This window comes from Miniopterus natalensis, chromosome 8 (genome assembly GCF_054644295.1).
Source record: "Miniopterus natalensis isolate mMinNat1 chromosome 8, mMinNat1.hap1, whole genome shotgun sequence".
Lineage (NCBI taxonomy): Eukaryota > Metazoa > Chordata > Mammalia > Chiroptera > Miniopteridae > Miniopterus > Miniopterus natalensis.
The window spans coordinates 995,114-1,014,058 of NC_142088.1; positions in this window are offsets into that span (position 1 = coordinate 995,114).

Genomic DNA, 18,945 nt, shown 5'->3' on the forward strand with positions numbered 1-18,945 from the left:
GGAGGAGCCGGGCCTGGGCAGGAGCCGGGACAGGTGCTGGCAAGCCCTCCCCCCAGGGCCCGGCGGCCAAGGCAGGGACTTCATTTATGACAGAAAGACCCGGCTTCACAGACACAACTTCCCCCGCAGAGGGGCCACGTGGCACAGTCCCCTGTGTTGTCACTGCCGAGTCACTCCCACCGCCTTGGCCTGGACAGACATGGATTGATCTCAGCCCTCATTTCGGGTGGAAAACAATGTAAATAAAGGAAAGACTGGAAGTGCCAACTACCCTTGTTAGATGCAGGGTAAGATAAAGCGGAGGCTGTGGAGGCTGCATGTTGGCGCGAGGCAAAGTCCCCCCCTCGTTTACCACGACGCGGTGTTGCTATTCCGAGTCACAGGCACTGGGGAGATTCCCAGGCGCTGGAGTGAGTTTATTTCTGGAGAAGGCCCACCTCCCGAGAAGAAGGGAGATGCGGGGGAGGCGACCACGACCTTGAGGTCACAGCATAACCCTCTTCACCTTGAAGCACCGCGTCCAGAAAGGCACCCAAGAGAGAAGCCCAGCCGGACAGGCAGGTTTGTCACCCACAGAGAAGGTGCCGCTCATCCTCCGGGCAGCGCCCACATCTCCTCCCTCAAGGGCTTTAAAAGGAGGGGTGCAGTCTCTCCCCAGCCCCTCCCTCACTTCCCAGCCATCCGCACCCCCAAGCTGCTTGGAACCCCTCACTCCGCAGCCCTGCACATGCAGCTCTGACCCCAGCTCTGCACACAGGCCCCCCGCCCCCCCGAGCCCTCTGTCCTCAGCGGCTCCTGCCTGACAGTCACCAGCTCAGGTGGCAAAGACGTGTATGCACATGTGTGCTCGTGTGTCCACGCGCATGTGTGAGTCCACGTGTGCCTGTGTGTGCCCATATGCACGCCTGCATGTGCACAGGATCCTGTGTGTGCCCTGCACATGCCTGTGTGCACGCATGTGGACACAGATTTTATCAACTATGTTAATCAAAATATAAGTTAAAGACAAAGATCAGGTCGTGTTTTTTTCAAAGACACTTTTAATCTGAAATTCAAAATTATTAAAATTAATGGCAAATATGACCTATAATGAATACTAAACTTTTAAATGAAAATGATTTCAACAAGGCTGACTTTTCATTTAATTTAGAAAGTTAGATCACCACCTAGAAACGACACCTCGTTTTGCAAACATCACATCCGCACAGGCCTCGGAGAAGAGGGCCGGGCCGGCTCGTCCATTTGTCTTATTTTACCTCAGCCTTAGGCCACCAGATCCCCTTCCCCCCGAAGTGTTTCCATCCCCACATCAGCCCCTCACACACCACACAGCCCCAACCACAGCCTCATTTCAGGACACAGGGCAGGAAGGGTGGCGAGGCGTGGTTGGCGTGTGCACGTGCGTGTGCATGTGCCACGCAGTGACCTCAAATGGCTCAGGGTCTAAGGGCAATGACCTGAGTGAGCACCCATGCACACACGCGTGTGAAGGTGTGCATGTGTGTGCATGTGAGGGCACGTGTGTGAGGATGTGTGTGGATGGGCGTGGGGTGCACACACGTGTGAGGGTGTGTGTATTGCATGCACATACATGTGCATGCGTGCCGTGTGTGCCCATGGTGCAGGCATGAAGGATGACCGTGCACCAGGCAGAACCCCTCACTCTGCTGACCTCTCTGGTGTGTATGGGCTCCTGCCCAGAGGGGTTTCCCTTTCTCTCCACCTGGCCCCCTCCTTGGCTGCTGGTGTCCTGGGCACCAGGGACCTGGGAAGGAGCCGGCTGACCCCTGGCTGTCCCCTGGCTGTCCCCAGGGCAGAGATGGCAGCACCTGCAGGCAGGCTCAGTCCCCTCCCCACCCCCAGGGGTCCGGGGCTGTCTGTTCCCTGCGCCCATCTCTCCTGTGTTGTAATTTCAGCTGTGGGGGGAGCCCCGCTTCTGTTTGGCTTTGTTTTTGAGCTTTTGGTGATAGTTATTAATGTTTTTCATTTCCTCAAAAATTACAGCTGTTGCGATGTTAATGGAATTAATTGCTACTGTTCAGCAGCTGGATTGGCAGTTCAGCGCCTGCTAATGAGGACGCGGGGCTGAGGTTGGGGGAAAGTGGCCAGATTTTCCCATGTTAGCGTGTCAGTCGGTGGCAAGTGGGAATTATCACGGCAGAGTCAGGGTGGGCGCTGGCGCCTGAGACCCAGGGGCGGGTGGCACGTCCGCTGTGTGCATGACATCTGCTGTGGGTCAGGATGGGCCTGTGAGAACCCCCTTGTCGCTGTGACAGTCCCATGGGGTTTCCAATATTGACCCCTCGTGGGCAGGGCGGGTGCCCTCGTGCCTGTGTCTGAAACACCCCACACCTGTCCTCGGGGGGGCACGCCACAGCCTCGGAGCTGCACTGCGGTGTCTAACGGCGTGGAGGTGCCTGCAGGGCGTGGAGGTGCCTGCAGGGCCTGGGCCGCCGCAGTCCTGATTTTGAACTGTGGCCCTGGGACACACATGTCGGCGCTTCGGGAGGCCGCCAGGAGCGGCCTGCTGAGCAAGAAGGGGGTGAAAGCTGGGGGGAACTGACCCCACAGCCAGTGCCAGATTTCTGGGTGAGGCAGATGCCCAGGTTCCAGCCGAGCAAGAAGGCCAGGCCCTGCAGACAGAATATCCTGAGTTTTGAGACTCTGAGGTTTTGGGGAGTTGTTTTTAGTCAAGTACGTGGAGATGTGGGACCCCGCTGGGCAGAGTGAAGTCGGGAGCCCCGCGGGCAGGGCCAGCTCTCCCCATCACCGGCGGAGTGGCCTCAGGTGAGGAGGGCAGGGCAGAGCCACTCCAGGTGACGGTGACCCCTGAGGGTCACTCCCGGGCCAGGCTGCCCCAGGGCCCGCAGCCCCCTCTCTGCTGAAGCACAGCCTCCCCTGCCCACCCTCTAGGAGCAGCCCCTGCCCAGGGCAGTTCTCCCTGGTCCTCAGCTCAGCGGGAAGATATCTCCAAAGGGAAGGGGGATCTCACAAGGAACTCCCCTCCCCCCGCCTCTCCCTCCACCCTCCTGACCAGACTTAGCTCCGTGAGAGGCAGGGAGAAGGGGGCAGAGCCGCAGGGCTGCAGAGCCGCCAAGCTCCTGTCCTTGTCACATGGGGCACCCCCGTTGGGTGTCCTGATAGTATTATCAGAGATCCCTCTTAAAGACGTTGAGCATCTGCCCAAAGTCACACAGCCACCAGCCAAACAGGGGAGGGACCCGTGTCCACTCAGACTGGCCCCGTGGCACTGTCCCCTGCGCCCCTCTGTGGGGTTGCCGTCACCCCGGCTACTGGTGGTTTGTTCCCTGCCCCGCCCTCACTCCCTGCTGTGGGGGGACGGGTCCTGGCTTTGTGTGCCGACGGTCCAGGTGGAAGTGCGTGGGTTCGGGGCTTCGTCTTAGGGGAGGAAAGTGTTTGGAACTTGATGGGGGGGGGGGCACCACATTGCTAATGCCCTAAATGCTACTGAAATACACACGTTAAATATTTTATGTTGTATGATTTCACTTCAATTTTAAAACAAATTGGCATCAGGTGAAACGCCAGTGCAGCTTGGAGGCAGGTGGGCAACATTGGAAACACCTGCCAGCCCCTCCGCACGCTCGGAGCTCCGCCGAAAGCACCCGAGTCAGGGACACAACTGCCCATGTACAGTTGGGAACATGGGGTCCAGGGGTCCCCGAGGCCAAGCACCATCCCTCCACCGTCCAGCAGTCACCCAGACCGAGTGACACGGCCCCGACTCCTGGGAGACAAAGTGAGGGGCAGGGACCTCACAGAATTGTCCTTCAGGGCCGACGAGACGGGGGTGAGCTTCCGTGTCACGTGGGCACGTTCGCTGAAATCTGTGACGCGAGGGGACAAGGGGCGGTGACACTGCATCTCCGGCACTGGCGATAAATTCACCCACCTCTCCTCTCCGAGTGACCCCCGGAGACTTGCCCAGGAAGGCCCACGAGCAGGTTCTGGGGCAGCGCTCCCTCGGATGTGACTGGGACGCCCTGGGTCACCCTCAGCCAGGCCCACCCTCAAGCCTGTGCCCTGGCTGGGGGTCGGCACCAGAAAGGCCTCGGCCACCCGACAATGAAGAGTGAGGACGGCAGTGAGATCCCTCTGGGCCCGGGATCCTGCGCTGAGACAATGACTCCGTACGAACAGCAGAGCCTTCTAGTCGCACAGATGGGGAAACTCTCCGAACGTGCTTGTCGGCCTCCTAATTGCCATCCGCTCCATTAGGGCGCCGGGTGTCAGCATCTGGTGAAATGCTCAGGGTGAGGAGGGGGGTGCTTTTTGGCAAATTAAGATGAAACTGAAAAGGCCAGTTGCTGGCTCGTCCCCAGCGGCTGTCACTTTCCCTTCATCTCGGCGAGGCTGGATCCAATGCTCGTCCACACGGCTCGCCCGCCGGCACATGGAAGCCCCGCACCCTGAGAGGAGGGAGGAAAGGAGGCAGGCGTGTGTCCAGGTGGGCACGGCCTTGCTGGGCCTGGGGACAAGCACCGCCGCCTGCTCCCTGCTCTGCCTCCCACACCTGACCGCCGGCAGAGACATTGGCCTCACCTGGCTCCTCGCCTTGCGTGCAGCGGGGTCCGGAGCCACCCCAGTAGCTTCATTCAGATCTTGGCTCAGGGCTGGCCCTGCTGGTCCAGGGTTTTGTTTTGCCAAAGACTCATGGAAGGAGAATTTAACAGCCGGGGTAGATACTGCGGGTCTCACTGCAGACAGGGAAGCTGAGTCCCCCACCTCGCCCCACCCCGAGGGGAGGAAAATCAGTGAAGATTTCCAGGCCTTCTCCTCGACACTTGGCTGTGGAATTCTGCCCCTGGGGCACCCGGGGGACCAGGGGGCGATGCCCCACCCAATGCTTATGCTGATAGTGTTTGCATTAACTCCCAGCAAATTCTGAGTCACTGAATCCACGCTGTGGAAATAAGGACCACGCCACACACCGAGCCAGCTGTCACTCTTGTGAGCCCCAAGTCCTCTTGAGACCTTGAGACTCAGGATCCTTCCATTTAAACCCACAACTGGGGAGTCCCAGGCGTGGCCCGAGGGGATCGATGAAGGGGAGAGATACTGACTCGAACACCAAGGTCAGCAGCTCGACCCACAGGAGGTGCACATGAGACAACAGGACAGTCACCATGTCATTTCCAAGGAATTGGGGCTCTGCGGACCTCCTCCCACACTCCCACTGAGGCAGGCCGAGCGGGAGCCTGTCCCTCCCATGGTCCCACACATCTGTCAGGTGGTGGGCAGAGCAGGCCACCCCTGCTCATCGCTGGCCCAGGATCCTGCATTAGAATCCTGGGTCCCAACTCTCAGAGCCCCTCCCACCGCCTTCCTGGAGCTCAAGTTTCCCCTCGTGATGGGCCTGGGGGGCTTTGGCAACACAGAAGTGAGCAAGGATCAGCCACTCCCAGGCGCTGACAGTTCTCCACACCTTGCCCTAAAGCTCTCCGCAACCTCGTTTGGAGTGGCCCCGCCACCACAGAGATCCCACAGACACCTGCTGAATCCACCACGTTAAATACACTAATGATTATTGCTTAGTTAAATGATTCAGGTTGCCTTTTAAATGTTCACTTTCATGGGTCTACCAATAGCCAAATGACATGCCAACACCGTGGACCGGTGCTGGCCAGGCAGGGGGTTCTACCCAGAGTCCACGTGGGAAGCCCCCTGTTGTTTATGCCACATGAGGACCTTCCACCGGAAGGACAGGTGGCGAATCAGAGAGCGGGGTCTGCCCGGGCCACCGCCTTTGCTCCGCCTCCAGGCACCGGCTGCTCTCCAGGCCTCGGGCTCCTCTTTCCCCCAGAATACAGGGTGCGCTCTGCCACCTCCCAGGTTCCAGTGGGGACGTCGGTGCCACAGCCGTGACACTGGATGTCTGTGTGGCCGGAGTGCTCTGCGCTCTCCACCTGGTGGACGTCACCATGGATTTGAGATGCAGGTGGTCAGGTGGTGGTGTCCCTGTGGGGTGGACAAGCCTGCCAGGAAGGGGGCACTGGGAGCAGGTAGCTGAGGACAGACGGGTGAGGTTGCAGGTCAGTGGTTCAAGGGCATCATCGGTCAGTGGTCAAGGTGACAGACATGGAGACAGCCTGTAGAGGCCAGCCTGGGGGCACCACAGCCCTGAGTGGGCAGGCCCACGGGAACCCTGCTGGGAGGGCCACAGCCTGTTGCACTTCAGCTCAAATTGGTCACTGTGGCTTCCAGACCAGACAACACATCGATGTTGGTCACAGCGCTGACCTTTGTCCAGCTCCCCTTGGTCACTTCCCAGGCTGCTTCCCCGGCCAAGTTCTCTGCAGCCCCGGGACCACTAGGAGCCGATTGGCCACCAGCTGTGAGGACACAGGGCGTGGAGACACCTTCCACACCGCGGGCACCGGGGTGTTCATGCTGGGGGCGGGGGTTTGGTTTTGGCTTTTGTGGAGCATCCCTCATCTGCACTTTCTCCTCTGGCCGAATCTGATGAAACTAGAACAGCTGACGTGGCGGGTTTCCCTCTACAGCAGGTGCGTGAGCAGATGCCACCCCGCCTCTCAGGAAGCCCGGCCATCAGGAGGAAGGGGCAGGCCCAGTGTGCCCACTACGTGTACCTGTTGGTCGGGTCGGAGGTAGCGCCCTCTACCCTCCGCTCTGGCCGTGGCCTCGAGCGCCGCCTGGGTGCCAGCTACCTGAGTGCTGGCTCACCTGAGGTGGGACCCACCTGAGTGCAAGCCCCACCCAAAGGCCAGCTCACCTGAGTGCCAGGCCCACCCAGGTGCCAGGCCCCGCTGTGCGGCCCGACCTGCTGCCAGGTGGGAGGCTCCTTGTGGGGCCTCAGCGAGGCCCAGACCCACTGGGAGAGGCCGTGGGGTCAGAACAGACACCGGGACGAGGCGGGGGAGCGGTGCCTCTCACAGGGGCAAGGACGGCATGACCTTCAGCTGTGCCAGCTGTCACCTAAGGGACGCTGCTTTCAAGGGCTGGTTCTCCTAAGAGCAGGGCCACCACTGATTGGCTGATTCTCCTAAGAGCAGGGCCAGCACTGATTGGCTGATTCTCCTAAGAGCAGGGCCACCACTGATTGGCTGATTCTCCTAAGAGCAGGGCCAGCACTGATTGGCTGATTCTCCTAAGAGCAGGGCCACCACTGATTGGCTGATTCGCCTAAGAGCAGGGCCACCACTGATTGGCTGGTTCTCCTAAGAGTGAGGCTGTCGCTGATTGGCTGGCTTTGAGAAGAGCGGTGTGTCACTCATTGGTTGGCTTCCCAGACGGCTTGGCTGTCACTGATTGGCTGGCTTTCGTGAGGCTGGGCCCCACTGATTGGCTGCTTTCAGAAGGTCGCGCGGAGAGATACCGTCAAGTTGAGAAGCTGTAGTGGTCGGCGGCGCCTGCAGGAGCCCGGAGGTGAGCTCTCCCTGGGCCCACGCGCGGGCCTCTCCCTGGGGGACGGGCTCCTCCGACCCACAGCTCCTGCCCAGCGCGGCGCAGCGGCGGCCTGGGCCCCTGGCGCGGGTGCGTGTCCTGCCCGAGGCCTAAGCCGGCCTCCGGGGCCCGGGCCGGGCGCCCCCCGGCGACACAGGGCTCCTGGGCGCGTGCGCGGGGCTTCGGGGCCGCGGGCGGCGGGGGTGGCACTGCCGTGGGACCCCGGGTTCGGGCTCCGTGGCGGCGGCCGGCAGGGCGCCCGGCCTCGAGGGCGCACGTCTCTGGGGAGACACCGTCGGGGGCCCGCAGGTGGGCGGCTGCGTGGGGACCCGCTGCCCCGAGAGCTCGGCTGGAGGACGCGCCTGGAAGGGCCGGTCCCGCCCCCCGCTGGCTCCATCCGTGGGCGCTCAGTCCAGCCCCAGCCCGGAGGGCGAGGGGCGAGCGCGTCCCCTCCCCCCAGGTTCCCCCCCCCCCCCCCCCCCCCCCCCCCCCCCCGTCCTCAACGCCGCATCTAATCCACGTGCGCGCGGGGCAGTTGCGAGGGTCGATCCTGCCCGACCCGCACTGGAGTGCTTCGAGGCCCGCAGGCCGCCGTCTCCCCCGAGCCCCACGCGCGCCTCCGCGGGCCCCACGCCGTGGGAAGCGGGCCTGGTGGACGCAGCGGCGGGATGTGGCTTTTAGGGAAACGCAGGATGTCCCCCAAATGCAAGAACCCCGTGGAAAGAGGTGCTTTGCGGAGAGACGCTGGCCCTGGGCGCCCGTCTGCAGGCAGGGCCCGGGTGGGGTGTCCGCGTCCATCCTGCTGCGGGACGACCCCACGCGGGGCTGCGGACGGGGCTCGCGGCCTGCGCGACAGGCGTGCCCCGACCCTCCGGGGTCCGCGCGTGCTCGGGGAATGAACCGGCTGTGACCTCGGAGGCGTGGGAAGGGGGGGCCGCACCCCACGAGAGCCTTTCCCGCGGCCAGGTCCCTCCCACCCACTAAGGCCCCTCCCGCCTGCCCACGGCCCACGCGGCTCAGCGCCTGCTCCCTGCAGCCCTCCCCTCGCTCTCGCCCCTGCCCTCGGAGGGCACTGCCCCCCACGGCCCAGATGCCCCGCCCAGGAGGGAAGGCGGTTCCTCTCCGCCCGGGAGCCCCCACCTCCCCTCGGCCCCCTCCCCGCCCGGCCCGGCGCCTCCGAAATCCCAGGTCTGCCCTCGGGCCGCCTCCCTCGCCCTGTTTACAGCCCATCTTCCCGTCTCGGGGACAACAGGCCGAGCTGTGGGCACAGGAGAGCAGGCGGGGCGGTGCCCGGCGCAGGGCTCGGGCGTGAGGCCGCAGAGCGATGCCCTCGGTGGGAGCGGTCACAGAGCCGCAGGACCTCAGGGCGCAAAGAGGACCCGCAAGCGAACTGCGGACTCGGCTCATAATCGCCCAGTGACGCGGGTCCATGGCTGCAGCCAGCAGGCCTCCCGAGTGCAAGAGGCTAGTGGGGCTCTGGGCCTCCTGTGCGATTCTTCTGTAAACCTAAAAGTGCTCTAGAAAAGATCTGTTTTTAAAAAGCCCTCTCCCTGGCGGCTTTCAAGTAGGATGGGATCCAGTGAAATGCTGTTTGGGCCGGAAGCCTGTGCCCTACGGGAAGCTAAAGCAGGAGCATCGGGGGATTCCTGCAGAAATGGCCACGACAGCCACTGAACGGGCCTGGAGGGCCACTGCCCCAGAGGTGGGAGCCCCTCGCTGCCCACCTACCCCGTCCCATCCTTTGGGTGTCACCAGAGCCACAGGGACATCCCAAGGCCAAGGACCTCAGGGACTTCACCCTTCCAGGGTAGAGAAAGCTCTCCGGCAGTTGATGGGGACATATTCCTAGGATGATGGCAGAGAGGGACAGTCCAGCTCCTCTAGGAGGAACGCGCTGGGAGCATGTGCAAGAAGGTCCAGGACCACCCGGGAGCCGGGGGTGGGGAGGGCTGGTTAGGCCAGGTCCCTGCTTCTGCCACCCCAGACTCCCTCCCACTGTCCTGCTTCTCCTGGACGCCCTCCCACTTTCCGCCCTCTGAGAGCTCTGTGTGCTCCTTTTGGATGAGACCAGAGGAGGAGTGACAGGGTCAAGGCCTCCAAGGAGGTGGGGGGCAGGGCTGGGCCCCAGATGCCGAGATGGGGGCGTGTCTGTACACACAGCTCAGAGCAGATTAGATCCAGGTTTGTGATTGTTGGGGAGGGGCAGGGCGTGAAATCTGAGCTCATTGTTAAAAGATCTTAGGGTAGAAATACATAATCTTTTAATTAAAATTTTACTGAATTTTAACTTGCATTCTCCATCTGCTCCTTTAATTAAGCCTAACCCTAACCTTAACTCTAAGCCATCTGTGTTCCTATCTCATTAGATTGGGGTTGTTTGTGTGCTTGTCCGACTCCAGCAGAAAACAGTGTGTCCCTTGCAGGGAGGAACCAAGCCTCAGGCGTTGGGGATCTTTGGAAGCGAAATGGTTGCCTGTCTCACCGCAGGGCCTCAGAAAGGGTTTGTCCAACAGATGCTTTATCAGTGGTGATTTGGACAAGGGAGTAGAAGCCCGAGGGATGTGAGGATCAGCAGATGGATGGAGAAGTGGGTGGACCCCCACCACCCTGGGCGAGCCATCCCTGGAGTCCCCATCCTGTTGCTGTGGCTTCAAAAGTCAGGTCAAAGGAGAGCGCGTGCCAGAGGGGAGGCGCCCCATCCTCTCCGGATGTTTCGGATGTTATTTATGTAAAGTTGACAGTGACTTTTTTCCATGAGTCCTGGGATTTGTTCTCTGCTAATTGAGCTTGAACCAGAATCTGCCTCAGCAGGACCTGGGGCTTGGTGTGAAGGCCTTTGCCCTGTGACCCCTGGGGATGGATGAGGTGTTGGGCTTGGTGGCACTGTGCTGAGGTTGAGAAGCAGTGGCATGGACTGAGCTGAGGCGTCCTCACATATTTACACATATTTACAAGTATGAGCCACACGTGCCTCAGTGCTCAGACCCCAGGTACTGATGGAAATCACCCACATACCACTGGGGGGATGCTGTCAGTCACTCAGCGACTTCAAAGGGCCCCCTGTCCTTACAGCACGCTGGGCCAAACTCCCGAGAGTGTCACACGTGTGCTCCTGCGGCAGAACAGGCTCAGCCACAGACAGCGGCTCGCAGTCCACCCCAGGCCATCGGCACTTCTATTGGGGCTCAGGAGAGAGCGGGCACCCCTTTTCTCCAGCACTCACACTATGCTGTGTGCTACCTGCCCAGGGTCCCAGTGCTTCCCATTATGGCCCAGCAGGTGCTGCAGGGCCCCGAGGGAGCAGACGCATTAAAGAAAGCAGGTCACAGTTCCACATAAACCTCGTAAGCTTATGGGCCGGAGCAAGCGAAACACGTGTTTAATGGCACATCACTGGAAGCTCTGCACCAAGTGCATGGACCTGTAGGTTGTCTCAGGGCTCCTGGAAAATAAAAATGGGAACCAAGCACAGGAAAGTGTTCCTTGAAATTCTGGAGAAAGGGTTTCCACCATTGCAGGGGATGTGTTTTAACCCCAGACAGCATCAGTGCTCAGGCTTGAAGTCACCACAGCCACTGAAACATGTGCAAGCCCCGGGGCTGGGCGGAGGAACACTCTCCTCCTTGCTCTTGGCCGCACTGCGTTCCCTCCCCCATCTCACCGTCAGAGGCAGAAGGATGGATCGTGGGGCAGAGCAGCCATTCCCCTGTGAAGTGAGCCCTGCTCTCATGGCACATGTGAGCACACACGTGTCCACATGTCCGTATGTGCATGCATGCATGTAACACCATGGACGAGACCACGTACAGACACGGATGCATTTCCTCTTCCTGAGGAGGCTGGCACTGTCACCACCCCACCTCATGGATGAAGGAATGGGGGACAAGAAAGGGGAGTAGCCTGTCCAGCTGCACAGGGTCCCCACAGTGGATCCACTCGGTTGGGACCTGGCAGCTGGCCCAGCTGCGGCTATGGTGCCGAGGGTGCCATGAGGAGCCTGGGTCCCAAGTCCACATCCAGCCAATCACAGGCCCAAGGCCTCCTCCTGCTCCCCTTTCCTCCATCCCCTGAACAAACACACCCCTGTACACACACGCACACATGTACACACACACTTGTGCACACAATGTACGTGCACATGTTTACACATGCACACACATGTACGCATGCACTCGTACACACAGAACACACGTACACTCACACGTGCACATACACCCGTGCACACATGTACACACACACCCTGCTAATTTGGAAAACTAACACAGGACTTGGGGGAGGGGCAAGAAATAACTGTATTTAAAGCACAAATACACCTGGCCGGGCATGGCTCAGCGGTTGAGTGTTGACCTAGGATCCAGGCGATTGGGGTTCGATTCCCGGTCAGGGCACATGCCTGGGTTGCGGGCTCGATCCCCAGTCGGGGGCGTGCAGGAGGCGGCCAATCAGTGACTCTCATCATTGATGTTTCTCTCTCTCTCCCTCTCCTTTCCTCTCTCTGAAATCAAAGATATAGTAAAAAAAAAAAAGTATTAATAAATAAAGCACAAATACCCCTTAAGTAGGGAAGACCCCCATCCAGGAATAAAGGACAGAGCCTTAAAGTCAACCTTCACTTTCATTTACTTCCCCTTCCTGCCCTTGTCTGCCTGTCGCTGGCGCTGGGAATTCTCGCTGTGGACACCAGGGGCAGCCGAGGCCCCCGTTAGGAAGCGGTGGGTTAGGTGTGCCTAGGAGACGGCCCTGGACGTGGGAGAAGGACCTGACGCAGGTGGCGGGATCAGGTGCAGGCTGGCCGGTGGGGAGAGGGTGGCCAGGGCAGACGGGGCCCAGACAGCCGCCCTGGAGCCCAGAGCTCCCAGGTGGCCTTGGTGACGGCAGGCTCCAGGAGTGGTGGGGCCGCTGGACCCTCGGAGGGACAGTATCGGGGATTCTGTACCCTGAGAGCAGGTCTGTGCCTGACCCCTCCTGCCCGGGGCCCTGGCCAGTCCCAGGGGTGGCCTGCAGATGAGTTTCAGGGAAAATCCCACAGGCCACACCCCACCCCTGCCGCCCTGTCCCCTGCTGCCCCTGAGAAACCAAAAGTAATTTCAGGCTTTGGTTGGGGAAAAGCTCAGTGACTGTGGAAGAGGAAGAACTGTTTCTGTTCTCAGCAGGAGGCATATTTACTTCTTTGCGTGAAGGTATTTCTAAACAGGTAATTATAAAAATCATTACCCCGCGAACCAGCGTGGGAAACCTTAGGCTGGTGATACATCCATAAATAATTACCGAGCCGGCTCTCTGAGGCAAGGTTTCCTATTTGGTTTGCACCTTTCTGCAGAAAATGAATCTTCCAGCATTTTCTCATTTCAAAAGCAGGTTGGCAGCCATCTCCCTCCTCCGTAGAGACAGGAATGAGGGGGAGAGTCTTAGGTCCCCCTGCCCCCTGGACCTGGAGGGGGAGCACCTTGTCTCCACAGCCTCAGGGCCCGGCTGGGGGGACGGAGCCGCAGGGCTGCCACCGCTGGGGTCCCCTGGCCTGGGACGCGGCTCAGCTTTCTCCTGGGTCGTGTAAGAGCCGGTCGGTCTGTCTCGCTCTGTGGCCGGCGCACCGCTTACACCACGAGAGTTGAAGACGTTCTTGTCAGACGTTTGAGGGTGGGGCTGCTGGTTGCAGGTTCCAATGTACTGTTTCTCTTCCCTTTTTAAGAAAGAAAAAAAGTTTGACCCAAAATTTTCTCTTTCATTTAACACTTCCTTGAGGTTTATTTGTGGATTCCCGTGTGGTTCAGTTATTTAATATACAAGCAGAACGTTCGGCGATGAGCCTCCTGCACGACCGCGCAGTGTTGGCGCAGAGCCTGACTGCGGCGAATCATGCCGTCCGTCCGTCAGGTGTTCCAGATGGAGGTGACGTTCTCGGCACTGTCGCCTGTTCAGCCATCCCAGGGGCCCCCAGGGTGACCAGCTAAATCCCCCTCGGAGAAGGTGGCCCTGGACAGGCCCTCGTCCCTCTGAGGCCCAGCCCTGAACCATGGGGTCCTCTGGACTCGGGGGCCTCGGCAGAAAGTGCTGGAGAGAGAAGGGACTGGGCCTTGCCTTGGTCTTGGCACCCGCCCCCAGAGCCCCACAGGCGGACCCCACCAGAGGCGACTGTGTGACCAGACCCCTGCACCCTCCACCCTGGTGAATGGTTGTCCCCGACGGCTCAGACCTCGAGTACCTTAGGAAATGCCACTGACGCGTCTGAGGGCGCGTCGGGGCCCTGTTAGCGCCGGCCTTGGCATCCATGGCCCAGCCCGTCAGAGTGACGCCGGGCGGTCGTGCTCTAGACCTCAGACTTGCGACTACGAGTGTTTTCTAGTGGACGTGGCAGGTGTACAAGGTTGTTGAATGGGCCTCGCTGGCTGCAGTTTTCATATTTCAATGTCTCCTTTTGCCCTGGTTGCTTCCTCGAAGTGTTGACGGTCACGGCCAACAAGGACGCCCATGGTCACCTCTCCCTCGCGGTGAATCTGTTGTTACCGAGAACAGGACGCGGGCCCATGGAACAGGGTCCAAGCAGCACTGTGGCTATTTTTAGCCCAGTAGGAGCCTATGTCTGCTGCCACCGAGACTGTCAGGGAAACGCGCACGTAACCAGTCCACTCACCATGGCTACCGTGTGCCAGGCGCGTCCTGTTCGTATCCCTGGGGCAAAGTTCAAGTGATCGCTGCAAGTGTGCAGTTTACTAATCCACGAGACTACACGACTGTGAGGCAGGTCGGGAGGACTCTCCCCGGAGTACCGAGGCCTAACTGATTCAAAGTATGTCTTCTCCTATCTTTTGGCTTCATCGAGGTATAACTGAGAAATTGAAATAGCATGTATCTGAGGTGTACAGCTTTGCATTTGACGTGTGCACACGCTGTGAGCTGGTGGCCACGATCCTGCGCATTAGCGTAGCCTCACCTCACGCAGTGACCATCTCCTTCCTTATTTTCGGGTGGTGAGAGTGCGTGAGATCTACTCTCTCAGCAAATTTCAAGAACACAACAGAATATTATTAACTAGAGGCACCACACCGCGCATTAGATGCTAGAATCTGTTCACCTGGCGTAACCCGAACTGTGCCCTTTGACCCACGTCTCCCCCCTCCCCCACCTCCCGGCTCCCACCACCCTGCTCCCCGATTCTGTAAATATGACTATTTTAATGACTTTTTCAGGACATGTTTATTGATATTAGGGAGGAAGGGGGAGAGAGAAACACCGATTGGTTGCCTCCTATGTACGCGCCCCAACTGGGGACGGAACCCGAAACCTGGGTATGTGCCCTGATGGGGAATCAAACCCATGACCTTTTTCTTTTCTTACCTTTTTATTTTATTTTTAAACTTATTGTTGAAAGTATTACAAAATCCCCTTTTCCCCCCATTGACCCCCTCCACCCAGCACTGTCGTCTGTGCCCGTGGGTTATGCACATACGTATATAAGTTCCTTGAACCCACAACCTTTGGATATACTGGACGCTCCAACCAACTGAGCCACACTGACCAGAACATGACTATTTAAAATTCCACAAATAAGTATTTGCCCTTCTGTGTCTGGCTTGTTTCAGCACAGTGCCCTCCTGGTTCATCCATATTGTCATAGATGGTAGGATTTCCTTTTTAGTATTTTAATATTTGGGTAATATGTATATCAATATCATATTTTCTTTATTCATCCTTTGACGGACACTTAGGGTGTTTCCGTGTCCTGGCTACTGTGACTAATGCTGCCTTGGACGTGCGGGTGCACATATCTCTTTGAGACCCTGTTTTCATTTCCTTTGGATAAATACCCAGAAGGGGGGTTGCTGGGTCATATCATAGTTCTATTTTAATTTTTTGAGGGACCTCCTCACTGGTTGCCACGGTGGCTGCACCAATTTACATTCCCACCAGCAGGGCACGAGGGTTCCCTTTCTCCACGTCTTCACCAGCACTGGGTATCTTTTGACTTTTTGTTAATACCTGTTCTGACAGGTGTGAGACTGTCTCATTGTGGTTTTAGTTTGCGTTTCTCTGACGATTAGTGATGCTGAGCATTTTCTTATATACCCATTGGCCACTCGTATGTCTTCTTTTGAGAAATGTCTGTCCAGGTCCTTTGCCCTTTTTATAATGGGGTTATTTGTTTTGGGGGGAGGTTTTGCTATTGAGTTGGGTGAGTTCCTGATGTGTTTTGGATATTAAACCCTTGTCACATGTATAGTTTGCAGATCTTCCCTCCTGTCCCGGGTGGCTCAGCTGCTTCTGTGAGCGGTGCCCACGGCGTCCCGGGCGTCTGCAGGAGGGTCCCCTCTCATGTTTATCACAGGGTAGTGCCAATCTGGTAAAAATAGCAGCATCACCTTGGAAACTGTGGACATAACAGCTGAGAAGAAAAGCCATTTTCCTACAGTTAAAAAATATTCACTCGACATTTTCAATTAAAAGAAACACAGAAATTCTATTTTAAGATGTAATAGACTGCCCAGGAGGAGGGGAATAGGTGAAGCTTATATGGAAAAGAAGTGAGGTTTGGGCTGATAGGCCCAGGGACCGCGTCCGTGGGAAGAGCCACCCTTTGAGAGAGGACTGACCTGAATCAAGCACCCAGACCACGTCCACGCTCTGCCCCTTTCCTGACCCCAGTTGTCTCACGTGCTCCCGGGACCCCCACCTGTCGGCCGAAAGCGAGATGGGAGACAGCCTTCTCCGAGGAGTTAGAGGTCGGCCCCCCGAGGAAGGAGCACACTGAGCGTTTGCCAGGAGACAGCGTGAGCAGAACCCTTGGCCAGCTGGCCAGGCGGGAGGCGAAAGTGCAGGAGTCGCCCTCCGGCTCCCCCCTTCTGTGGCCGCAGTGAGGTGGCTCAACCTGTGGGGAGGTGGCCTCTCTTAGTGCTGAGGTCAGAACCGGAGATCAAGGTATTGGGGGCTCCCGCCTGGGCTCCGGGGGCCGCAGGAGGCCTTGGCTTGTGGCTGCGTCACTCCAGGCTCTGCCTCCCTGAGTCCCTGTCTCTGTGCCCAGATGTCCCTCTTCTGAGGAGAGGGACGTCTCAGGCCACCCCTGCCTCTCTGACTTCTTGTGGGCCCCCCTTCTCTCCCCGTCTCCCCTCCCTGCCCCTCTTCACCCCAGGCCTCGGGAGCAGTGCACACCCCTCATGCGGCCCCTCCTCAAGCCACGACCCCCGGCCTAGGGAACTGAGAGCCTGCTTTCTGGCTCCATGGAGTTGCCTGTTCTGGATGTTTCCTATAATGTCTGGTTCTTCCACCGAGCGCAGCGTTTCCGAGGTCCACCCGCCCGTAGTGAGCGTCAGAACTTGCTCCTTTTTGTGGCTGAAGGGTATTCTGTGCTGTGGATGGACCACACTTTCTTTACTCACCCACTGTGGACACTCGTGCCATGCCACCCTTTGGTCGTGGTGAGCAGTGCTCTGTGACACTCCTGTCCAGGTGTCTGAGTCCCTCTTGTCAGGTTTTGGGGTCCCGTGGTCATTCCCTGCGTAGCTTCCTTTGGAACCCGCCGTGGCTGGGCTGGGGGGGCTCCTGTGACACACACCTGCTCTCACAGTTCAGCACAACCCCCCGGCTCTCCAGGACCCCACCCGTGTGCACCCCGACCTCGGGAGGGGACAAGTGACAGGGGAGGCTGTGGAGCAGGGGCCAGGAGTGGGGCAAAGGGACAAGCCGAATGCCAGGAATCCAACGCCCGTCCCTGTGAACTCCTCTGAGGGGAAAGGTAACCTCAGTACTTTTCAATGTGAAACTGGGGAAGTATTAATGAATGATTTATTCTTCAGGGATCCATACTGCTTCCATTTTTAACCTGTAACAATTAAGTTTAGCTTGCTTTTGAGAGTGACCTATTTCGGTAGCCTGGCTTACACTGGATTCACGGTGGCCCAGGACGCGGCTGGTGCCACGTGGGGACATGTCCTGGCTGCACACTTGGCAGAGGACTGAAAGGGCAGAGCTGGGTCTGGGACTTGGGTCTTCCTCGGGCACAACTCTCACCATGTAGGGCCCTGCTCTACTCGCCGGCTCCTGGGGGGGAGGAGGGCAAGGCTGCCTGGCCGAAGGGTCCCCAGAGCCCGACAGGAGACGTCCAGGAGTACAGCAGGGTCCCCACAGAGGAGGGACACGCAGGAGAGGAGCCCGCCTCTCCTCTGCTGCCACACGGGGCTGGCCACTGCCCTCTCTCCCGCACCCCCAGGGCCACTGACTCGTCTCCCACGTCAGTGTGCTCGTCTGTAGCCCACGTTTCAGCCACAGTCATCCTGGAGAACTGTGTCCCCCTTCACCTAAAATCCTTCCCAGCACTCCGACTACCGTTGGAACTGTTCCCGTGTCTCCGGTGGCCCCTGGCTCCGCGTGACCTGCCTTCCCAGTGGCCGTGGCCTTGTGCTGTGCTCCAGGCCCCTGGCCTTGTCTCGGTTCTCGGAGGTGCCACGCTGGACCTTCTGCCCAGCCCCTGGGCGGGGACACAGGTGTAAGCCTGGGCCTCTCCCGGTCCCGACTGGTCCCTTCTTCTCACAACCATCATGGAGGCTGCCTGGAACCCCCAGAACAGAGGCCAGTGGGCCTGAGAACATGGTGCCGGACTCAGCCAGCAGCACCGGCGGCGCCTCCCTGAGCCTCAGCGTGCTCCTCAGCACTGGGCAGAGCCACACGCCCGCTGTAGGCTGCCCTCCCTGCCCCACAGCCCCCAGCCCCCTGCACGGCCTCCACGTCTGTCCCCTTCCATCCTCTGGGCTCCAGCCACGGTCACCCCTCACAGCGTCCGAGCTCAGTGCCTTCATGAGAACTGGCTGCAGGTGACAGAATCCCTGCTCAAGGCAGCTGAAGCCAGAAAGGGGAGTGTTTGCCTCCTCGGCTGGGAAGGACATCGGGACCTTGCAGAGCTGAGGAGAGAGCGCAGGACTTGGGGTTTCAGAAACGAGGACTGGATTCCACCTAGCATGTGGGCCCCCACCCCACTTATCAAACTCCTATTCATCCTTCAAGACCCTATGCAAGTGCTACCTCCTCCAAGAGGTCCCCCAGCGACCCCCCTCAGCAGGATCCCTCTCCATCCTCTGGGACTTCAGAGGTCTGTAACTGTGCCTCTTTTATGGTACTTTTCATATAGCAGGTATTTTTCCACATGCCCACCTCCTCCAGGAATCTGTGATGGGTTAGAGGTAGACTGTGCTTTCTCTTCTCTCTTCTGGATGCAGCCCCTTTGGGCACACAGTGGGCTTTCAACACGACTAGAGTGGATTCAGGCCTCCAATCCTGGTCCTGTGTTCACTCACTCTGCCCTGGCCTGAGGACACAGGAGCCCCATGGACCCTGTGGAGGTGGCGGCCCCCCTGGCTGTGTACTGGGGCCTCAGCAGCCTCCCCCGCGGGGCTCTGATCTTGCTCTTGCACAGGGCAGCCCCCAGTGTTTGCTTCCTCGAGACACGTCACCCACGGCCTTGGCAATTGCAGGCGGCTGCGGCTCCAATCACATGCGTTTGGAAAAGTCCGAAAGCAATTACCATGCAGCCTC